General features: G+C 55.2%; 3 non-coding genes across 3 annotated transcripts in view; all 3 read right to left on the reverse strand.

Annotated features, from left to right (window-relative positions):
• The window catches only part of LOC124570169, a 4,222-nt gene extending 3,979 nt beyond the window's left edge, over nucleotides 1–243 (reverse strand). Inside the window, exon 1 of the ribosomal RNA XR_006971547.1 lies at nucleotides 1–243. This exon is cut by the window's left edge and continues 3,979 nt beyond it. This is a non-coding gene — a ribosomal RNA (large subunit ribosomal RNA).
• Nucleotides 244–431: 188 nt separating this feature from the next.
• On the reverse strand, nucleotides 432–586 carry LOC124570166. Its single transcript, XR_006971544.1, has one exon. It is a non-coding gene; the product is annotated as a 5.8S ribosomal RNA (ribosomal RNA).
• Nucleotides 587–937: 351 nt separating this feature from the next.
• Nucleotides 938–2,847, reverse strand: LOC124570167. Its single transcript, XR_006971545.1, has one exon. It is a non-coding gene; the product is annotated as a small subunit ribosomal RNA (ribosomal RNA).
• Nucleotides 2,848–5,972: the final 3,125 nt, after the last annotated feature.

A 5,972-nucleotide genomic window follows, 5' to 3' on the forward strand; every position in this document is an offset into this window, starting at 1 on the left:
CTACGGGCCTGGCACCCTCTACGGGCCGTGGCCTCATTCAAGTTGGACTTGGGCTCGGCGCGAGGCGTCGGGGTAGTGGACCCTCCCAAACACCACATGCCACGACAGGCGGCAGCCTGCGGGGTTCGGTGCTGGACTCTTCCCTGTTCGCTCGCCGCTACTGGGGGAATCCTTGTTAGTTTCTTTTCCTCCGCTTAGTAATATGCTTAAATTCAGCGGGTAGTCTCGCCTGCTCTGAGGTCGTTGTACGAGGTGTCGCACGCCACACCGCCAGCCGGCTGTGCACGCTACCGAGTAAGTACCGGTATGCGAACCGCCAGGCGACGGGCGCGCATCGCACGTTTAAGGAGGCGCGGCCGGCCCCACAGGCGGCCGCGACGCTCCCAGGTCTGCGAAGCGGGGCAAACGCCGCGCGCTTCAGTATACGTAGCCGACCCTCAGCCAGACGTGGCCCGGGAACGGAATCCATGGACCGCAATGTGCGTTCGAAACGTCGATGTTCATGTGTCCTGCAGTTCACATGTCGACGCGCAATTTGCTGCGTTCTTCATCGACCCACGAGCCGAGTGATCCACCGTCCTGGGTGATCTTTTCTTAGTTTACACTGTCTCTTTCAAGACAGTTGCATAGGCGGGACGTAGGCGTGTGGCGGCCCCTGTTCAAGCGTTCTGTGTCCAACGGCCTCACGGCCGATGGGCGTCGTACGGCTCCACACCGGAGCGGACAGGCAGTCGGGCGAAAGTCATTCAAAACCGGCGCCAGGCGCCAGGTGCCGCAGGCCAGCCGCTCCAGCGCTTCAGCGCTCGTACCACACAACATTGGCGTTAGTTTTGAGAAGCACGCGTGGTTCCGCACGCGGCGCACGGCTACTGCGAGCCGTACAGGTAGCGTGTTGCGCGACACGACACGCACATCGAAAGACATGCAGTCTAGTCGGTAATGATCCTTCCGCAGGTTCACCTACGGAAACCTTGTTACGACTTTTACTTCCTCTAAATGATCAAGTTTGGTCATCTTTCCGGTAGCATCGGCAACGACAGAGTCAATGCCGCGTACCAGTCCGAAGACCTCACTAAATCATTCAATCGGTAGTAGCGACGGGCGGTGTGTACAAAGGGCAGGGACGTAATCAACGCGAGCTTATGACTCGCGCTTACTGGGAATTCCTCGTTCATGGGGAACAATTGCAAGCCCCAATCCCTAGCACGAAGGAGGTTCAGCGGGTTACCCCGACCTTTCGGCCTAGGAAGACACGCTGATTCCTTCAGTGTAGCGCGCGTGCGGCCCAGAACATCTAAGGGCATCACAGACCTGTTATTGCTCAATCTCGTGCGGCTAGAAGCCGCCTGTCCCTCTAAGAAGAAAAGTAATCGCTGACAGCACGAAGGATGTCACGCGACTAGTTAGCAGGCTAGAGTCTCGTTCGTTATCGGAATTAACCAGACAAATCGCTCCACCAACTAAGAACGGCCATGCACCACCACCCACCGAATCAAGAAAGAGCTATCAATCTGTCAATCCTTCCGGTGTCCGGGCCTGGTGAGGTTTCCCGTGTTGAGTCAAATTAAGCCGCAGGCTCCACTCCTGGTGGTGCCCTTCCGTCAATTCCTTTAAGTTTCAGCTTTGCAACCATACTTCCCCCGGAACCCAAAAGCTTTGGTTTCCCGGAGGCTGCCCGCCGAGTCATCGGAGGAACTGCGGCGGATCGCTGGCTGGCATCGTTTATGGTTAGAACTAGGGCGGTATCTGATCGCCTTCGAACCTCTAACTTTCGTTCTTGATTAATGAAAACATACTTGGCAAATGCTTTCGCTTCTGTTCGTCTTGCGACGATCCAAGAATTTCACCTCTAACGTCGCAATACGAATGCCCCCGCCTGTCCCTATTAATCATTACCTCGGGTTCCGAAAACCAACAAAATAGAACCGAGGTCCTATTCCATTATTCCATGCACACAGTATTCAGGCGGGCTTGCCTGCTTTAAGCACTCTAATTTGTTCAAAGTAAACGTGCCGGCCCACCGAGACACTCACTCAAGAGCACCCTGGTAGGATTGCAACGGGGTCCGCCTCGGGACGCACGAGCACGCACGAGGCGCGTCGCACGCCTTCAGCTCGCCCCACCGGCAGGACGTCCCACGATACATGCCAGTTAAACACCGACGGGCGGTGAACCAACAGCGTGGGACACAAATCCAACTACGAGCTTTTTAACCGCAACAACTTTAATATACGCTATTGGAGCTGGAATTACCGCGGCTGCTGGCACCAGACTTGCCCTCCAATAGATACTCGTTAAAGGATTTAAAGTGTACTCATTCCGATTACGGGGCCTCGGATGAGTCCCGTATCGTTATTTTTCGTCACTACCTCCCCGTGCCGGGAGTGGGTAATTTGCGCGCCTGCTGCCTTCCTTGGATGTGGTAGCCGTTTCTCAGGCTCCCTCTCCGGAATCGAACCCTGATTCCCCGTTACCCGTTACAACCATGGTAGGCGCAGAACCTACCATCGACAGTTGATAAGGCAGACATTTGAAAGATGCGTCGCCGGTACGAGGACCGTGCGATCAGCCCAAAGTTATTCAGAGTCACCAAGGCAAACGGACCGGACGAGCCGACCGATTGGTTTTGATCTAATAAAAGCGTCCCTTCCATCTCTGGTCGGGACTCTGTTTGCATGTATTAGCTCTAGAATTACCACAGTTATCCAAGTAACGTGGGTACGATCTAAGGAACCATAACTGATTTAATGAGCCATTCGCGGTTTCACCTTAATGCGGCTTGTACTGAGACATGCATGGCTTAATCTTTGAGACAAGCATATGACTACTGGCAGGATCAACCAGGGAGCTGCGTCAACTAGAGCTGAGCAGCCGGCCGCCCGGGAGTGTGTCCCGGGGGCCCGCGCGAACACGCAAGCGTCCGCTCAATTATTCTGCAAACAGGAGGAGGCTGAGCTCCCCTGCACAATACACCTCGAAACCCTCTCAGGTCCCGGCGGCGCGCAGCGCCGTCCTAAGTACTTGGTCGGGTTCGAGAGAGGCGCAATCGCCCGGAGTTTGGCGAGTAGACGCTTTAGGTGCGACCACCCGTGCTCCCAACTGAGCTTGCCGCTGCCGACAGAGGCCCGGGAGCGTGCTGTCGTGGCATTGCCGGCGGGAGACAACACGCGCCACCTACGGTGGCCGGCAGCTCCAACGCCAGCGCCACAGAAGGACAAAAGCCCCACTTGGGTGCCGAAGCGAACTCTCCCAGCACAGCGCACGCGCCAACACGTCCGCACAGCTGCGATACAATCCACCTGCGAGAACCGCAGAGGCGACCGAGCAGCAGACGGCGTCGCGGCGCCGAGCGCCGGGCGGCGGCGCATCCTCAGCGCACACAGTCCTCAATCGGACCAGCACACTGCAGATGTCCACCGCGCTTCGCACCGGGCCCGCGAGGACCTACTTTGGCCGCACGGCGCCGCGTGCAGGGTGCGCCGGCGCGCAGCTGCGCCGCCTGCCGCCTCCGTCGGCCGGCGCGCCTGCCACTGGCCGCCCCCACCAGCCGGCTGTAGCGCGTGCGCCCACGCACCGCGCGGCCAGCACGCCGGAAGGCCCCCCCCTCACCGGCCGGGGACGGTCCCACCCAGCCACCGCCGCGTATCGCTTCACACCCACATGCCATTCACGTTCGTGGGCATGGTGGGTATCGCTGAAACAACCGGTTGGTAGCTCAACCGATCGTCGCCATCACTGATTCACCTCTAGCGAGAACAACCGCACCACAACGGTTTACCAGTTCTTCATTTGCGTAACGTCACCAGCAAACGTAGACGTCCATCGCCATTTGCAAATTCAACGATTGTTGCATGCCTGTGTCAGGTGTCACGACACACTATGTCTGCCCACATACACGCAACAACATGTGCACGCTTCGCGAACACGTGGAAGGTGGCCCCCGTACGTATGCGATGTCCATTGCGCGAACGACTGTCAACCGGCCTCTGTCGCATGTCGCAGATGTGGAACGCAGTGCACCATGCTATCACGGTGTGTGAGAAGAGACGACTACGTCTGACAACACGCGCCACTACATCAACAGACGGCTCATGCTGATCGCCATCCACGGCATACCATACTGCAATCCAGCTCTTATAGGGAGACGACACGTAGCTGAGTGCACAATATTTGGACCGTATGGTTCGCCGTTGTTGGCGCAGTCGTGGTACGGTCACACATGTACCACGATGTATCATTCAGTACATGAGGACCAATGTGCGGTACAGTGTGTGATTTGGACGTACAACATCAGCGGACAGTTGCCACAAGCCGTACCACAACGTAGGCTGTGCTTCGCCATGCGAATGCCAATGAACAACTGCGAAGGGCATTGAGCATGTACGTCCTGCCGCCATCCGCATTACAGTGTATAGCTGCAAGGTGTTTAACATGAAGCGATACTCTGGGGACCGGGCAGTGCGAGTAGCAAACTATATTGCGGGGGTTGCAGTTAGGCAACACTACACTAATTTAACGCGTCGTATGACAATTACAGAGCAGGTTAAGGCCCAACGTGTGTTGGGTTAAGGCCCAACGTGTGTTGGGTTAAGGCCCAACGTGTGTTGGGTTAAGGCCCAACGTGTGTTGGGTTAAGGCCCAACGTGTGTTGGGTTAAGGCCCAACGTGTGTTGGGTTAAGGCCCAACGTGTGTTGGGTTAAGGCCCAACGTGTGTTGGGTTAAGGCCCAACGTGTGTTGGGTTAAGGCCCAACGTGTGTTGGGTTAAGGCCCAACGTGTGTTGGGTTAAGGCCCAACGTGTGTTGGGTTAAGGCCCAACGTGTGTTGGGTTAAGGCCCAACGTGTGTTGGGTTAAGGCCCAACGTGTGTTGGGTTAAGGCCCAACGTGTGTTGGGTTAAGGCCCAACGTGTGTTGGGTTAAGGCCCAACGTGTGTTGGGTTAAGGCCCAACGTGTGTTGGGTTAAGGCCCAACGTGTGTTGGGTTAAGGCGCAACATAGGTTAGGTTAAGGCGCAACATAGGTTAGGTTAAGGCGCAACATAGGTTAGGTTAAGGCGCAACATAGGTTAGGTTAAGGCGCAACATAGGTTAGGTTAAGGCGCAACATAGGTTAGGTTACGGCGCAACATAGGTTAGGTTAAGGCGCAACATAGGTTAGGTTAAGGCGCAACATAGGTTAGGTTACGGCGCAACATAGGTTAGGTTAAGGCGCAACATAGGTTAGGTTAAGGCGCAACATAGGTTAGGTTAAGGCGCAACATAGGTTAGGTTAAGGCGCAACATAGGTTAGGTTAAGGCGCAACATAGGTTAGGTTAAGGCGCAACATAGGTTAGGTTAAGGCGCAACATAGGTTAGGTTAAGGCGCAACATAGGTTAGGTTAAGGCGCAACATAGGTTAGGTTACGGCGCAACATAGGTTAGGTTAAGGCGCAACATAGGTTAGGTTAAGGCGCAACATAGGTTAGGTTAAGGCGCAACATAGGTTAGGTTATGGCGCAACATAGGTTAGGTTACGGCGCAACATAGGTTAGGTTACGGCGCAACATAGGTTAGGTTAAGGCGCAACATAGGTTAGGTTAAGGCGCAACATAGGTTAGGTTAAGGCGCAACATAGGTTAGGTTAAGGCGCAACATAGGTTAGGTTAAGGCGCAACATAGGTTAGGTTAAGGCGCAACATAGGTTAGGTTAAGGCGCAACATAGGTTAGGTTAAGGCGCAACATGGGTTAGGTTAAGGCGCAACATGGGTTAGGTTAAGGCGCAACATGGGTTAGGTTAAGGCGCAACATGGGTTAGGTTAAGGCGCAACATGGGTTAGGTTAAGGCGCAACATGGGTTAGGTTAAGGCGCAACATGGGTTAGGTTAAGGCGCAACATGGGTTAGGTTAAGGCGCAACATGGGTTAGGTTAAGGCGCAACATGGGTTAGGTTAAGGCGCAACATGGGTTAGGTTAAGGCGCAAACATGGGTTA

Source organism: Schistocerca americana, unplaced genomic scaffold (genome assembly GCF_021461395.2).
Source record: "Schistocerca americana isolate TAMUIC-IGC-003095 unplaced genomic scaffold, iqSchAmer2.1 HiC_scaffold_1593, whole genome shotgun sequence".
NCBI classification, from domain to species: Eukaryota; Metazoa; Arthropoda; class Insecta; order Orthoptera; family Acrididae; genus Schistocerca; species Schistocerca americana.